The sequence below is a fragment of the Colias philodice genome, chromosome 21 (assembly GCF_061535455.1).
Source record: "Colias philodice isolate Cphi_HAF_F1 chromosome 21, ilColPhil1 Martin Lab GWU primary, whole genome shotgun sequence".
Classification (NCBI taxonomy): Eukaryota; Metazoa; Arthropoda; class Insecta; order Lepidoptera; family Pieridae; genus Colias; species Colias philodice.
The window spans coordinates 3349213-3368030 of NC_143106.1; the positions used below are offsets into that span (position 1 = coordinate 3349213).

Consider the following 18818-nt stretch of genomic DNA (forward strand, 5'->3'; position numbering starts at 1 on the left):
AAAATTTTTAATCTTTTCAGTTTTCTGTTTCCTCTTGAGTCTTCACGGTGATCGTGGTCAATCAACATCATTTTCACTTTTTTTATTCCTGCTATATGAATATTTCAAGTGCTTGTGTCATTTATTATTTTTACTAATTTGTAAATTCTATTTCATTGTGGGCTTGTGGGTAATATGTATGTAATTATTTGATAAAGCTATATACATTAATATATCAGCATCCGAGATATAGAATAAATTACCTAGGTAGGTATATAATTTTTACCTATAGGTACCCACTTAGTTTTTAAAGCAGTACTTTTTAAAGGTACGCTACTACCTACCTATATGTCTTGCCTGTCTGACGTGTTGCCTGAACATATTTTGCTTCTATCTCCTTTTTTACCTTCATACCTATTTTAATTTATTGATCTTTTGTGGGTGAATTTCCCACAATATATTCAAGCAAAACCAATCTATACAGTATCTATTGCGAACCATTAAACGGAAACGCAGTTCTACTTTACAAAGCTATGAAATTAACATTAAATTCATGTTATTTGAAATAAAGGCTCGACACACGATATCTTTGAATGGCTAGGGACCCATGAAACTCGATACTGGTACCGCCCTAAGAAACCTTTTAACCACAAAACCAAAAGTGTCTTGGACTAGGTTTTTGAATATATGAGTAAAGGAAATTGTCTATTTCTTTATTAGTGTGCCTGATTTAGTAAAAGCTCATTTTCACACTGTTTGTATGCATTTCCTGAGAACATTTACTATGGTCATGTTTATTTTTTTTACACCATATGAAAGTAGAGATTTCAATGAATAAAAGGCTTCCCAAGTTTTTGAAAAAAGCTGATATTTTGACGGGTGACTTTTCGATCGAAAATTAGGTTGTTTTTTTGGCATTAATTCAAAATAAGGCGAAAAAACAAATATTTTCAATCAAATAAATTACAGTGTATTTGGGACATAAAAAAACAAATTTCCACCAAATTTCGTAGAAAAAAAAATTTCGAAGCAGATAAAAATAAAAATTTTTCACCCAAATTTTGAGGTTATGTGAAAAAATTGTCAATACAAAAGTTGTAGATCTTTTTATTACCTACAACTTTGCGATTGAACTTTTTTCCGTAGGACTTGTAGTTTTGTCGGAAATCGAGAGAAACCATTTTTTTCTCTTAAAAGCTCCCCCCTCCCACTTCCCGAACTCGGATTGACCGTAATTTATTTTTCCTTTTATTTTCATCATATTCCCCTCCTTTTCTAATGGGTTTCATCCGACTGCGATTTTTTTTTTGTTTCAAAAATTATCTACTCTAGTCTATAGGTAGATAGAATGATTCGAGAGGAAGGTTTAATTTAGTAGATACCTACCTATATAATTTATTAGGTTTTAAGCAAAGCGAGTGAAGCCGCGGGCGGTAAGCTAGTCTATACTAATAGGTATTATAAAGAGGAAAGGTTTGTATGCATGGTTTTCACGCATAAACTACTGGACCGATTTTGATGAAATTTGGCACAGATAATCTTTAGACCCTGAGAAAGAACATAGGCCACCTTTTACCTATTGCGAAATATGCACCACGTGCGAAGCCGGGGCGGACCGCTACTTAGTAGGTTATAAATTGAAGGATCTGCTACATTTTGGTACCTATTCATAGGTAGGTACATGCTTTTATAGAAGTATTGCTGGCAACTGAAATACAATAGAAATACATGTTTCATAAACATTGAACACATGCACCAAAAGTTATAACTTGATCCCTGTAACACACCCACTTTCATACAATCCAAACTTCCAAAGGTCACCTTTTCTGGTCGTAGACGTAGGGTTGCTAGCTCAAAATATCATCGATAGGTATATATCAACTAATTGGCAATTCGAGCCTCTACATGTGCGCTGCGAATATAGTTTTTTTTTAAACCGCTGCAAGGGCCCTCGATTTCCGAACGCTATATCTATTGTTAATTCGGTGACAATACTGGCATATTGAGTGACGACAGATGTTGAACGCAAATGAATGTTGCCAGTGAAAAAAATGGTTTTGAGAGGTAATCAATACTGTTGATGTTTGCCTAACTATTGGGCATGTACAAATGTTGCCTACTTTTTGTTCCTTTTGTCGATTTACCTATTTTTAATTGGCTGTGGTGGTTGAATGTAGCTCGTTGTAGAGCCTCATAGACAACTTATGCTATTGGGAGGTAGGTACTTCCATGGTTAGTTAATTAATTGTAATATAGATACCTATATTTTACAAGAGCTAGAATCTATATATTACCCACCTACCTATTCCTAGTTCTATAGAAGGGCCCTATAAAGAATAAGTAGATACCTTTTTGCATGGTAAATGTTATTTAATAAATTGGTACCTATTTAAGTAATAATGTCTAGGTACCAAAAATGTTTTTATCAAATTAGTTAATTGTTACCTACTTCAAATAGGTATAGATTTTAAATGCAAATGAATACCACAAAGTTTTTATTTTTAACGCATTTAGATTGCTTCGTACGAAACCGATATCATAATTTAGTTATGAATCCCTTTTCCATTAACATATAAACCACAAATAAATTCAGACATAATATTAAAATAAAATAATCGAAGATATTAACGATAACAATACAATATGCAACGGTGGCGCGGTGATCTATAGATCATTTCGTTCGATCCCTATTAGCGTGGATCGAATATGCCACGCCTACGTGGAAGCCCACTGAGCATTAATTGGATGAGAAATTCGACGACAAAACGCCCATACGCTGGTTGTCTCGCTCGCACTCGCACGTATCTACTTATTTCCCCGTCTCTGTCGCTCGGCTGTGTGACGTCAGTTTTTGTTCGTTTTGTGCGCGGGCGCCGGCCGCAATGCGCAAGCTCCTTCCACACAAAAATAAAATAGAATGCCAGTTGATTTTTATTTTTAGATGTATTCGACGCTGTCGTCGTGTGCAATATTTGTATCGGATAGATTGTTTTTTGTGCGCAGTTTTATATGTCCAATTTGAAAGTAAGTCGACGTCGGCGAGCATGAAACGCCGAAAATATTTTTCGTGAGTTTTTAACGAATTATTTTTGACGGCGTCCGAGACTGGTTTGGAATTAGTGAGGTGGTATTTAGGTGTTTTATAATCCGTCGATGTTATTTACAACATTTGGCCGATTACATTGGATCGATTAGTCACATGTAGATTGTAGAGTCGGTCAAATATGCAGGAAGTTATTAATGTGACGGCAGTCAGCAAATTAAATTTTAGTTACCTATGTATACCTACATACCTTATTTACACTTAAACCTATTGGTAATACTTCTGTAAATATACTGTTTCTTATACCTACTAGGTACCTTACAGTTAGGAAGATAGATCCTTTGAATTTATCATAAAAGCTCTCTATTTTAATTTCTTTAAAATATTTTCTTTTTTTTCGTCATAGTAAACTAATAATTCGTATTATAAAAACAAAGTTAGGAACAACAACATGTTTTATTCGGTAGATAATGATTTATCCTTGGATTTGTATTTATGTGCTTGCTACTCTGCAACAGATGGCGCTTTTAAGAAGGATCTTTCTCAGAAGATTACTACAACACAAACATACGTTATTATTACCTGCTTAATACAACTATATATTATAACTTTAATTGAGGTTACAAAATATAAGATTTTATGATATGCTATGATTAATCGAATAGGAAATTAATCAAAGTACCTACCTACCTAACTATTTTTAATTTAATTTAGAACTGAAAAATGTTAACGTTCTAAATGTATAATAATATCAGTTACCTATTTAACCCTTTTTTTAAAACGATATTTTTCGGAAAGGGATATTAGTTAGGTATCTTATCTGCTTCTGCAAGCTTCGCTTTCTCTTATTTTAAATTGAAATAAAACAACACCGCTTTTAAAGACTTAGGTACAGCGTGTACTTTTCATAAGTCACCCTGGTTATACGTAGGTACACACAGCATGTGTAGAAAAATTATCCATTCATAAAAAAATAAACTAAATAAACCCTCAACAAAACCCCGACATTATTTTAAACATCTAAATCAAACAACGAATGAAAGCGGAACGCAATACCACAATGCGAAATAGTTTTTTCAGCGAATCAAAGTTAGGTCTTAACCCGCGGTGGAAAGATCTAAAATTGTTCCTAATTACCTCTCGTATACTTGGTTATAACTTTTTTTTTCTCTTAGAAGTTTCCCCTAGTCTCGAGGACTTCTTGAGAGCATTGATGCATGATACCAACTGCAGAATTGCAGATAGGCACGGTACAACATAGATTGAGTTGAAAAACATCGAGAATCATATATAAACTTCCTATATTCATAAGGCTAGATATATTAAAAACCCTTTCAACTCATGCTAATGACGGCAGCTTTGTTCGCTTTTTATGAATATCTTTAATATTGTAATTAGAATTTAACAGGCTGTGCAACTTTATATACAGTGTTAACACGTTAATGTTGTGTGCAATTATTATGCTCGTTAATGTGATTTGCATTTTTTATTCATTAAGCTGTGTGATGGTGTTAACTACTTACATAGTTTTTAAATTTAGGTATAGGTACCTACAAAATATTATGTAGGTAGATGGTTACAACTGTAAAGACAATGTCTGATTTCTTGAAAGTTGAAGACCATTTTACCTTAGGTATGCTAAAAGTAGCATATTTAGATGTAGAAAAAAGTTTCTACATCTAAATATTATGTAGGTATATTGATTGAAGTTTGTTTCCAAAGCCTTTTCTTGTCTTCTCTTTCACATCGAATAGGTACCTACCTATGCATATGTATTTTTCAAAATGACAAATGGGAGTTTAAAATGCCTGAGTTTTTAGACGTAGTTATCCCATTCTTCTAGATATCAAAATGTAGAGCTATTCAATTAAATATCACACTAAAATAAATGGGAATAGAGTCCAATTTATAACTATTTCTGGTACAATTGTTTAAACTTATCTTTTAAATAATGTAATCCAGGCTAGTTCAAAGGATCCTAAGAAGAGAAGATAGGTGAGAATAAATTGCTCTTGCAAGATATAGGTAGATTCTATAAATAGATAGTAATGGTAAAATTAAATGTGCACCTATCTCTAACTTTGTCTTAAATCGTATAGGTATAGGTACCTATACAATTTCTATTCTTTGATAGTTTTAATAAAATCGATACAGCATTTAACTAGTTATAACTGCACACATTAAAAACACTGCTACTCGTTAGAAATGTCGACATGATTATCTGGCATGATACTTTTTATTCAATTATGTACTGGATACCTATATTAAACGATCGATAGCCATTAATTATGTTATATGGTACCTACTAACATAAAACTCAAACAGGGCTTTGTAATGAAAATCTTCAAAGCCCAATAATCTTGAGAATATCAATATGTCATACAAATAAAAGCAACCAATCGTTAAAATGACTTGATGTTACATGAATTTGTTTCCATTAAAGTCCTATTTTTTTATCTTAACTATGGGAAAGATTAATACAGAACAAAAGTAAACTATGTAAGCAGGATCTATCTCATGTAGGTAAGTGTAGTTTAAAAAGCTCTACTTATAACTTATACTGGTTAATTTCTGTTTCTTAGGTATAAGAAATCGAAAAGCGTGGCTCTAATGAATTTAATAAACATATAAAATTTTCAAATACATTTCTACAATCTATAAGAAATAAAGGCATCATTTAATAACAATGAAAAGTAATCATTACTATGAGATAGCTCCTAAAATCAGTAATTAAAAAACATAATTTTCCTTCTTTCTCTTTCTTGCAATCAGTTAGGTTTATATCCAGACATAATATCTAGATACGCATGTCTTAGTCAAATGAAAAATAGTGAGTATTTTTTTCCTTTAGAACCCACATAACATAACCAACTCGTGCTTGACCGGTATATTATTAATGTCGCATCCCTTAGGTAGGTATAGGTAGGTATGCGGCACGGCGTGACTAATTGTAACTTAACTAGTAAAAAACATTCACTTGTCATTTATAATTACAATGATACGTACCTACATACAATTTAAAAGAAACTCTTTTTATTGTTAATTGAATATAATGTTCTAGTCAAAGAGGTTTCATGTTTTATAAGCGATTTGCACGAAAATTGGACATTATCTGTAATTATTTTGGCTGTAAAAAATATGTGTATACCTATGCTGTATTACAATATTAAGGGTGCCTGCCTTAATTCAACTCGAGTTGAAAATTAAAATAGGTAAGTACCTAACACAAATTTGTAGAGAGTATCTACCATAGAAAAAGTTTTGAATACTTACACCTATCTCACCCTCTAGAGAACTGACATTTCACCTGGAAATCATAGCCATAATTTAATAAAAGCTAATTACATTAATTTATAAAACATTGTTCTTGTTTGTAGAGTTACACTTACTACTTTTCATTAGAAAATTGATTGATTAAATAAATAAATTAAGTCATCTGTCGTCTGCTGTCTATGTGGTTTTTTAACTTATCTAATTGTAATAATTCTTGTTCAGAAATAAAATATTATTGATAACCATTAGATATAAGTGAGTAATTTAATTAATGTAATCAACATTAACCTTTAAATTGATTAAAAAAATTCATAAGTAATTTAGAATTTGTATTCATATAATAATGTGCATTTGTCATAATTATCTGGTTAAGGTTACATTTATTAAAGAAAATGTATTAATCGACCTGTAATTATATTTCACTTAAATAAAGTTATACCTAATTATAATTCTTTTTTTTAAATTCCTCCTTGCCACCCATAATTTAATATATACTTTAATAATTACAAAACATCACGATCACGATGCGGGATTCGAACCCATTTATAAAGCACTAGCTGTGCTCCGCGGTTTCACCTGCTCCGCTCCTGTTGGTCTTACCGTAATGATATATAGCCTATAGCCTTCCTCGATAAATGGGCTATCTAACACCGAAAGAATTTTTCAAATCGGAACAGTAGTTCCTGAGATTAGCGCGTTCAAAGAAACAAACAAACTCTTCAGCTTTATAATATGTATAGATTGGAATGCTATAAAACTAATTTATATGAAGTTATTATTTTAGTTGAAACACATAAATAAGTTATTAATTTATATACCTAATATTAAATTGCCTCAGAAAAAACTTAGTACTATGACTTAGCACCATAAAACGTATATATACATATATATATACCAAACTGTATCATTTGGTCGATAATTTGTATACACAAATATCAATACCATTTCATATCACATACTACTGTTAAAAAACCTTTTATCCTACCAATAAAACGCTAACAATCCCCAACGACTATGCTTACTCCAAACCATTAAAACCACGTTAAAATAACTCTATTATCAAACGAAATTGATCTTTATTCCAATCAAGATAAGGTTGTAGCTTATGTCTCTAAAGATGGTAATTTCTAAGCCCACCCACAGAGATTTTCTTCGAAAGTCGTCTATAAAAATATCTCGGTTCTTTACAAGCCACATATGAACTCGATTACCTGTTAATGAAATGATTATTGCCGTTCTTAACATTTGTTAGAAGATGCGAAATGTTTACTAAACCCACGAATTCGCCAAAAAACTGAATTGTCAAAGATACGATGAAGGACAGGAAGGACATCGCAGATAACTAAATTACTAACATATTTTAATTTGAATATAAATTTAAACAGCTAGTTACTTTCTCGTAAAATCTGCCATGTGACTTGATTTACCAATTCTTTTCCGGAAATAATTAATGTCATAATATGTCTTAATAATTTAAATAATATGCACTTGAGATCTAATTCATTTTTTCTTAACTAGCCGTGCCCCGCGGTTTTACACGCATTGCTTCGCTCCTGTTGGTCTTAGCGTGATCATATCTAGCCTACCTATAGCCTTCCTCGATAAATGGGCTATCTAACACCGGAAGAATTTTTCAAATCGGACCAATAGTTCCTGAGATTAGTGCGTTCAAACAAACAAACAAACTCTTCAGCTCTATAATATTAGTAGGTATACCTAGATTGAATTTACATAAAACGTTAAGACTTATGGTACCTACATTGTAACATTAAATCTCTATTTATTTTATTTAACGTATTTATTGTAAACGCTGACGGATTATTACTACATTGTAAAATAAGGTGCTTTCAATATTTTTCAATTGTACAATTTTTCAATTGTAGGATTTAATCTAATTATCGAATGTCTAATGATTTTAAATAAAATTGTCGTGTCCCAGTGTTTGTACTAAACTCTTAGAAACGGCTTGACCGATTTTAATGATTTTTGTGTATATTAAGTAGGTCTGAGAATAGATCTTCTATACCCCTAAATGATATAAGAGTGTCCTGGCAGAACAACTTTTACCATATACCTAAGTAAATATGTACCTACTAGTTCATGAAATGTACCTATGTAATTCCCTTCAACTTCATTTCATTCACTTATCGATTTACCTATTATAAGTCATGGAATAGTGGTTATATCATCATTACTGTAGCGATGTTAATGTTGTTTTTATACTGTGTTTGTGAGCCAAGCTGATAAAATAACGCTCCTGTACAATCCACACTAAGCCTTGAAAACTCGTTAAAACTAGGCGAAAATATTGTAAACAAGTAATTTGCCTAGAATGGATTTGACTATGGTAGTATTATTCTTTTTTATGAGATCTAAAGAGGAACTTTATTTCGTTTAGTACGATCCCCGAAAATAATAAAGATTCCAGAAATTACTCGATCGTAAAAAAAATGGACCAGTGAAATGCATCTGCGCTCTATAACCCACAATAATATACCTATAGATACACAGATATATACCTGTCTAGTGTCTACTTAGAATAAAAAAAAACAATTTTTATACGGTTTTCCTCATAAGGTTTTACTACTTTGTACATAGTACGATTCCTGACGCCAGTGTGATCAGACAGAGACCTTTACCATTTGTAATCTTACAGCCAGTCTTCCCAGAACGAGATAAAATTGTATTAACAGTAATATTTATAGAGCATAATCGCATCCCACCAACTCGCACTTGACCGGGTTTAAGATATATTCTTAGAAAAAGGTGTCGGTTAAAATTGTTGCATTTGGCTGGCTTCTAAGCCGGCCGTGCGAGTGACGCTATGGCGCCTACCGTACACCTATTCAATTAGTCGTATTATATAACAGATTGCGTAAGTATTGACCACATGCACGCAATATGTCATGACTGTGTTGGTCACTGTAGACTGATAGGCCTTACTAATAATAAATAAAAGTCTGATTCTTTCACGTTGCAGCGCAAATATTATAAATGCGAAAGTCTGTTTCACGTCGCAATGCAGCGAGTTTACAATAGGATTTTTGTCTTGGAGATAGGCTAGAGATAACATAGACTACTAAGAGTCACCATCATCATCATAGATTACTTTTTGAATCTAATTATTCCCATATCCTTTGGCAATGTGAGCGTAGACGCGGTTGGAAAGCTATAGTAAATTACCTATAGGTATGAATGCCTTGGTGGTCTAGTCACTGCGATCGAGATAATATAATCCTCCTAAAAGGTACCTTATAGAAACGTAAATGTTTTCGAGTTGTTGCTTTTTTACGCCAAATCTGGAAATTATTGAATGAAAAATGTATAGATATCTATACCTAGACGTAGGATGAATTAGCGATATAATTAGAGACACATTTGTCTTGTTGGTGTGTCCTATGTTAGCATGTTTGACGTCATATCTATCGTCGTATACATCTAAAGGTCCAAATCGACGTACAAAGAAGTTGGAACCTTTTTAATTCGCAATTTTTTATAATTACTGGTATTCCATATATTTGCATAGCAAATTGCGTATCCATGAAGATTTTGGATGAACGTTGTACTTGCATGTTACAGAATTGTACCCATATGAATAAAAATAATCGGATATTTATTATTTTATTAACAACTAGCTTTCCGCCTGCGGCTTCGCCCGCGTTTTCATAAAAAAACCCGCATAGTTCCCGTTCCCGTGGGATTTCCGGGATAAAACCTAGCCTATGTCACTCAGAAATGATGTAGCTTTCCAACAGTGAAAGAATTTTTCAAATCTGCCAAGTAGTTTCGGAGCCTATTCAATTCATACAAACAAACAAACAAACAAACAAAAAATCAAACCTTTCCTCTTTATAATATTTGTATAGATCAACTCTACATGGCAGATTTTACCTGAAAATTTTCATTTTTCTATACATTGTTGACATAATTTAAACCCTCAGTAGAAACTAGGTAACTTTTATACAAAATGGATAATTGTAGAATTACTATAATAAAAACCTGTAGTAGGTATATCTATGGATCAAACGTGTAACATGATAAAATAGGTTTAAAAAGTAGGTTGGCCAATGAAACAACAGTTCTAATCAGGACATTTTATTTGTGTTTAGAAACAATATTATCTACAATGTAACAAACTATGGAAATTAATTATATTTACCGCAATAGTCAATAGATACATACATAATTGCAAGAAATTATTTTGCCTATATCAAACAAATATATTATAGTCTTTATAGTTTCAATTCATAAAGGATAAAAGAGATGTCAGTTTACTTATTTGTTGTGAGACATTTTGTTTCTATACCTCGATGAATTTATTAACAACTAGCGGTCCGCCCCGGCTTCGCCCGTGGTACATATTTATGTTTTCTCTACATAAAAACCATCATCGTACTTCAAGGAATATAATAAAAAAAGAATTATCGAAATCGGTTCAGCCGTTCTCGAGTTATGCGCTTACCAACACATTTTGCGATTCATTTTTATCTATATCTATACATATAATAAAATCGTAGGAAAGTCAAAACTGTACATTGAATATTTTTTTAAAAGAATACCTGATCCATGATCTATAATCGATATAGAAGCCAAAAATATAGTTTTTAGAATTTTTGTCTGTTTGTCGGTTTGTCTGTTTGTCTGTTTGTCTGTATGTATTTCCGGGCTAATCTCAGAAAGTACTGCATAGATTTACTTCAAATTTTGCATGAATATTCCTAAGAGGTCGGGTGAGGATAGTTTAAACATATTATCATGATATCACCTTCGCGGGAGGAGCTGTGAACCTTTATTTTTCTTACATATTCCGTGTACTACGACAGCGTACAATCTAAAGACTCATGTTTAAATGTTGGTTTCGAGTAAGCCATGCTATTATCTAGCTTTACAAAATAAAAACTATGTCATTTACGTAATTTGGGCAGAGAAACAGTTTAATGAATTTAGTAGTATAAAGACAAATTTGAAACAGCGCCATCTATGAGATTTCGTAAAAATCAAATCAATTTACATGTTATCACTACTGAACAACTGTTGAAAATTAATAATTTAAATATAATCATGTTATTTATTTAACTCTTTAACCCATATCTTCCCTTCCCTATAAGGTGCGCTTATATTTCGTGTGAATATACTACATTTTTAAAAGTGAGGGTAGATGTTTATTATTTTAAGTCAAACTAGACACCATTACAATTAATCTAATATTGATTGTGTTCATTGGTTACATTTTTAATCTTCGTGTTTTATAAATTTATAAAGAATAGAAAAAATTCGATCACGAGGCGGGACTCGAACCCACATAATTTCGTGATCGAATGTTTCTATTCTTTATAAATTTATTATTTATAAATTTATATTTATAAAGCATTTGAATAAATAAATAAATAAATAAATAAAATTAAAATAAATGTCATAAAACCAAAAATATCAAATTCAATCTTCGTGTTTTGTGAATTTTCACCATGCGTTCCCACAAAAGGTAAGTTGTTACTTTTATAGGTATTTATTTTTATAATGATAGCAATTCATGTTTTTTATTGGTTTTATAATGGTTTTATATTACACTTTTAGAATGAAATAATAAAATGATGAATTCTTTTTGACTTTTACAAGATTTTGAGGTGCGTTGGGAACAGTAGTTTGTTGATAAAATTTTATTTGTAAGTAGCTTTTTTTATTGATTTACAATTATTAACGTTTGATTTTTTATTTACAGATTCAATGTTCATAAAATTATATCGCCTTTGGAAGACTATTTCTGCTGACAATTTTACAACACCACTTGAAAATTGATGATTTGATGATGAAGATAGTGGCAGCAAGGATTAAGTGGAAATTAGTAATCATCCGCTTCGTCAATTTTTGACTGAAGTTAATGTCCAACGTATGGTTCAATCATTGGAAGTATCTCGGGTAATTTTGGAGGATATTTTTCAGGAAGGAGAGGAGGGGCAGCCAACCACATATCAAACTACTACGTTTTAGTACCGAAAAAAATGTTATTGCCAAATGAAACATAAATTTTGCACTCACAACTGTACAAGTTATGATTTTTATTCTGACTTTGCTGTTATCTGATTATAATATTTATCGTTATGGCTATCGAGGTACCGACCGTACTGGGATGAGAGTACATGATATTATACCTACTCATCATCCAGGATTGCTTAGAGCATTTTCACACTGAAAAAGATGTTTTCTTTGAATCGTAGTTGCTTCATTTATTTATTTTTAATCATTTTACATAATATGTTTTATATTTGCCCATTTTCATTATATTTTATAAATAAAATGGAACCAACATAACTTTGTTGTGTAGGTATCATTTCTCTATTAATAATCCGTAGGCATATTTTCCGAGCACCCCATTTAAGGTGCGGTCCTGAAATTATAAAAAGTTAATGTATACTTTTGCCTAATATAAGCTCAAGATCATTTTTAGATAAAAATAACAAAAAGAACTTATTTATTAAAATTTAGTAGATAAAAGAAATTATGTTACGATTTTATAAGAAAACACAGTATATTTATTAGGCGGCGGTGATCTCTTCCAGGCAAAAGATATTCATCAGCTCAATAAAATTGAATAGTTGTTGTTAGTTATTCTTTAAATTCACTGATTGTAATGAGCATTTCCGCATGCAAGTTGTATCGTAGTTTAGATATATCATAGTTTTGACACATTACAGTTCCAACAAAACCCTCAAATTTTTGAGCAGAGTTGAGTAAGATAATTTAAAAAATGTGCTGTGTTAAGTATTATAGAAAAGGTTAGTTCGTTGATAATTATCATTTCTTCATCATTTACATGGGTGTTGTTAAATGTTAGTAAAAATAAACTTTGACTGTTAATACTTTTGTTCAGTATTTACCTGTATGATTATTGCTTGGTAATTAATATGTATATTTTCATGTCGTATAGCTAATTATAAACATAAGTGTGATGTGAAACTAGCTGGATTTATTTTTACACACTCACAGCCATATATTTTATATTAAAATAGTGTAAATCATAATATTTTTTCACAATTAAAAATATTTCCTTTTTTCTGATGGTATTGGCATCGAATTAAACCGCGCTGTCGTTTCGTTCACTAAAAGTGATGTTATGAGGACCGAATATGTAGCCGACTCAACTTACGGAAACGAGAGTAACCTGCGTTGTCTGTTAGTTATTGTATAGTCGAATTTAACGTTACATGGAAATTGGAATCTAAATATATTATGTATACTTAGGTATATTAAATCTGTACATGAAATATATTTCCTAAATAACTATCACGGGGTGATTAGGGATCGACACTGATGCCAAAGAAGCAAACAGTAAAATTTTTGTCCGTATAACCGGTATAGAAACAAAAACTACTCGACGGATTTAAACGAAACTTGGTACAATTATTTTTCATATTCCTGAGCAGAGCAGTAACTCCATTTTTAAGCTTTCGTCGCGTGTGCAACCTTAATGGTTAAAGCTACACAGAAATCATGTATGAAAGAAATGTTCTCCTTATTATATAAAAAATATCTCCCGACATCATAAATGTCTATCTTTTATGGTTGACTCACAATAACACGTGTAACTTCCGATAGCTTAGGAGTTCGAAGCTTTCTGATTATATTTGTCTATAACACTCTCAGTCCGTTTTAACTCAATTTTTATTTTCATGCATCAGTGCCACCTAAAAAATCTTTATCTCGAAATTCGAGCAAAGCTAAGAAAATGAGAAATAAGAGTTCTCAAGAATCGTTAGAGGTATACTCTAGGCCGAAAACAACACGTGTTATGCCGAGAACCTGAAACCGCTTCACAACGAGAATTGCGGCTCACAGCTGACCGCGAACGGCATGTACTATCCCGTGAGACCGAAACCTTCACTGAGAGGGTATAACGTCTCACAGCTGATCACGGCCGTCACATTTTATCTCGAGAATCTGAAACTTTTACTCAATATGAAGACCGTTTGACAAATGATAGGGTGCACCATAATATTATTCGATCTCTTGAAGATGAACATGAGCATAAGCAATGACTAGAGTAGGGACGCGAATATTACAATTAATTGAGACAAAAACGATTATTAAGTTTGTTTAATGAAAGATTAAGAATTGAAACTATTCGGTCTCTGGAAACGGACGAATAGCGAGAGGCCCCTCTTACTGCAGACAGATTTCGCATAGTCTTAATGACTTAGAGGTAAACATAGAAGATCAATCTACGAATTCGGTGGTGGGGTCCGACAAATATAAAAGTGGGTTTTCTTATAACCTCACAATTGATTACAGATCATCTTCTGTATAGGCGATATTAACGTAGTATGTTATTTTTGTAATGCTTTAAAGTGGAGTAAGGAGTCGGCTTTCGTTTGAAGATACACCGGAACCTTTGAAATCACTACTTTTAGAGGAACATGACGTGCAATCTAAACAGTTCTTAGACAATATTCGCTCTTATAGTAGTGCGTTTCAAATGATCCTTTGGTGCTCAACAATTATCAGAAGGTCCTTTCATGCTTACTTTTAAGATACCAGGTCAAGTTTACCATTTGATAGGATCCCTTTTGCCTGAAGGCCAACCTAAGTTTCTTTAAATATATTTTGTATTCGACTACAACGAATAGTCGAATACAAGAATTATCAATATTTCTCGAATTTAAAACTGAACTCATTTCACAATTTTAGAACATGTTTCATCAGGTTAATTCGTATGTATGCAGTTTTAAATCGACATTAGAAGCTTTTCCTCAAGATGGTGATATTTGTTATAAATGCCGATAGACGGACGTCTATCGGCACTCAGGAACTCCCTGGGCGTGTATAACGCCCAGGCCACAGTATTACAATTTTTCCTACAGCAGGGCGACGAATGTATTTTCGCATAGCAAAGGAGGGGAACTCGCGGGGGGTCAAGTGACGCGGGCCACGTACCATTAACATGCTTAGTTTGTGGTACCGAGCGCGAAAGAAAGTCATCGTGTTTTTGTTTTGTTACTATGTAAACTAACGTAATTTAATACTTAGGTACATATTCTATAACGGTGCGCTCAAACTGTTAATCTACATTTAATTTAGATTATTATTTGAAATACTAAGTAATGTAGAATTTAAATCACATTCCTTCATGTTTTCCTCAGATTTTCAATTTTCTCCGATTTTAAGATTTTCAGATTGTTCAATTTTAATGTAGTTAAATTTTATAAGAGACAATTAAGAACATTCAAAAATAAAGTGTCACGTATTTTTTTTAAACGACGAATGACCTAAAACGACGTAATCGCGGACGAAGTCGCGGGCAACAGCTAGTATATAAGAAGATTATCGTAGGTACTAAAATTTAACGTGATATCATGTGATATTTGCCAAATTATGAGAACCATTCGTAGGTAGATAACTAAAACACAGCTATAGAGAAATTGACGAGAATTTTGAGATGCATAGAGATGCAGAATAGCCATCAGTGGGTTAGCATTTGATTGATGTTTTCCTAGAGAAGTGACACAACTTCGGTGAAAATCATCGTCAATTTCAGTTATTATCTAGGTTATAGAAGGTTTAAAATATTATTTGTGGGTGTGAGATTATCAACAATCATCGCATTTTTATTGGTCGGCATACATCGATAGTCACTTGCAACTATTGTAAGTAAACAGGGTATAAACAATTTCATATTAGATATCAATATAAGTGTCATTTTAATCCATTGTTTGGATTGGATTATATCAACAACACATAAAAAAATACTACAATTTCTTAACGTTTTCGCTTTTAGCTCTATAACTATTCATTCACACACTGCAATTTTCTTTCTTATTATAGTTTCCCACGGCCATCATAAAAACTCATTTGAAACTGTATTATGAAACGGTTTCACTTAAGCATAATTATCGTATCTTGTCATTTTATTCCTAAAAATAAAAATATATTCTGATTGAAAAATAACCCTCGAAATTTAAATATTCCTTCTTACCGCGTTTCCTTTTGAAGTACGAATACTCAATAATTGTGTCTCAAAACCGCTCAATACCACCCTTCAACGAATGGAACCTCGTCGAATTAAGGATATCGTCTTGGCGCGAGAGAAATCTTGGTAATGTATTGTTGTTTTAATTTGACAGGGTTGTAACGCCTCTGAGGAGGGTGGATGGTATAATAAGTGCTTAAGGAAGAAAATTCGGTTATGAGATAGGGAAGGTGTCCGGATTAAAGTGTTTCGCGTTTAAATTGTGCGCGATATTTTATTTGGGAATTATATATTAGCCATTAGGTCTATTTATTATGAAAATAAAAATTTCAGTTTAAAAATTTATGTTTATTCTTAAAACAATAGATATTATTATAAGGACACATCATCTGTTTTCACACGCCTAAAGCAGCTTTCCGATTTTGATTTATTTTAGAATAGGTACCTACTATAGTCTATAGGTATTCTATTCTTGTCAAGTGGATACTAAGACGAGCTTTTTATTCATGACATGAAAGAGGAATAAATATAATATAAAATTTAAGGAATATAGTGAAACTTACATCTAAACTAAACTTATAGTGGAGCCATTTTTTAGTAAAATACCTATAAGAAAAAACATTGTCAAAAAGCAGGTGCTGCTGTCGATTCTCGCCTGATCTCTCCGGTAGTGGTCTTCCCCTCGGACTAAGAAGGTAATGTCAGTTTGTTGACTTCTGTAATAGATACTTACCCATATCTTCGCATAATACCTATGTGAGTCTGTCATATATCTTTTGCGTATAGTTGCCTAGACTCAATCGAAAATACCTATCTGCAAATACCTGCTAGTAGATACCTAGCTTTTTATATTATCTACTGTAGCTTAAAGTCGACAAATGGACCTTTCTTTGTTTTAAGCGTTTGATTTCGATGTTTTCAAACAAAATATCTTTTTTATATGATGAGGCACATAAATATTTTGTTAAGTATATGCAAAAAAAATAGGATTCACGCACTCTGAGTTCAAAATTATCACAACTTTTTGAATCAAAAGGATAATTATTAGGTACATATTGATTTTTATCATACTCAGATTATAGATTTGTGAATAAGTTTATGCGCTACTCACCAGCAGGTGGCGCTGTAACTAACCTATATTTAGTTTTAACTAAAGAAGGTATTCCGAAAAGGAATACAACGATAATAGATTAGGTAGGTACATTAATATGATAATAGTACATCCATTAGGTACATTAAAAAGTTTCTGGTAATGTGTTAATCTGTTAGTAATAATAAAATAATTTGGAAAATCCAAAAGTGCACGCCTCATAATTTTTTTTTAATAATTATTTATTAATTATTATTTTTGTTTATTTAATAACAATTAAACCACATCGAATCAGACCCTGAAAAATGAAAGGGTTCTATTCCTGAGCATACTCAAGTGTAAGAGAAAAAAAAAGACTCGAATAGTAAAGTATTTCGGTCGACGCTATCGTGTTAACAAGAAAATCCTCCGCACATACAGACACACGGACGTCCAAGACAGAACTTTTTTAAACTGTTTTTTAACTAGTTTAAATAACAAAAATGACATCAAAAATATCATGAATGTTAAAAATAGTGTTTTTTCTTAATATGTGTGTGTATGTATTATCTTACAAGTGCAATGTATGATACATAAAGACATTTTAAGTTAGAAAAATCAGATGTTTTGCGCGAAGTGACAGTAGTACCCACCTCAACGCTTCGCTTATGAGGCGTGCAATAGTAGTAAACTAATGTTATTTTTTAAATTTACCACTTTATATAATTGTGCAACAATTTACTATTGTAAGACAATATTAAAGTTTTTACGCATAATAAAAAAAACCTTGTAAAAACTATTGAAACATTCGAATATTCTTAATGATTTAAAAATTCCCGTAACCTACATATATAATATGTTTTTAATTTTTTATTCACAGACTGGAAGCCCCACTTCCGTGGGATATGAGGACCTAGTGTGTCTAGACTGAATAGAAATAGGCGCAGCGATGACCACCGGACGAAGTTGGAGATAGGGACCTAATATAGAAATTAATGTATGCGTCTTTTTTAAATAATTATATCTATGTAGGTATATCGAATTTAGATAATAAATGTGTTTATCAATGTACCTATTTGACTTTTTATTTACGCAAGTGTTTTTTGAGTAGTAGGTATAGCGATTTTTATTAATATTTTTAAGTAGGTATGATGACTGTAATTTTAAACTGGTATATATATGTATTTGGCAATAAATATGAAGTCGTAATATTATGTACGACAATGTGTCAAAGTTTAAAAAATTGTAATAAAGCTGTAGGTATCAAAACTGTCATCCACAGTAAATGTTATCTATCTATCTTCTGTAAAGCTAAGGGCAGATAATTTTAAAACAATCTCAATAAAATCGGGAAGCGAATCATGCACCGTCTACCGTACACCGTACATACACCGTACTTACCCTCAGCCCTTTAAGTACCTATAATTAATAAAAAAAAATGTATGCGTGTACTAGAGTACACACGTAAGAAGTAAAACTTCTTTATGACCTTA

At 32.0% G+C, this 18818-nt stretch overlaps 1 long non-coding RNA gene across 1 annotated transcript; it reads left to right on the forward strand.

The window, feature by feature from the left end:
- The first annotated feature begins 2844 nt into the window (after window positions 1–2844).
- On the forward strand, window positions 2845–18390 carry LOC149478767 (uncharacterized). Its single transcript, XR_016317357.1, has 3 exons — window positions 2845–3046; window positions 16892–16951; window positions 18206–18390. It is a non-coding gene; the product is annotated as an uncharacterized LOC149478767 (long non-coding RNA).
- Window positions 18391–18818: the final 428 nt, after the last annotated feature.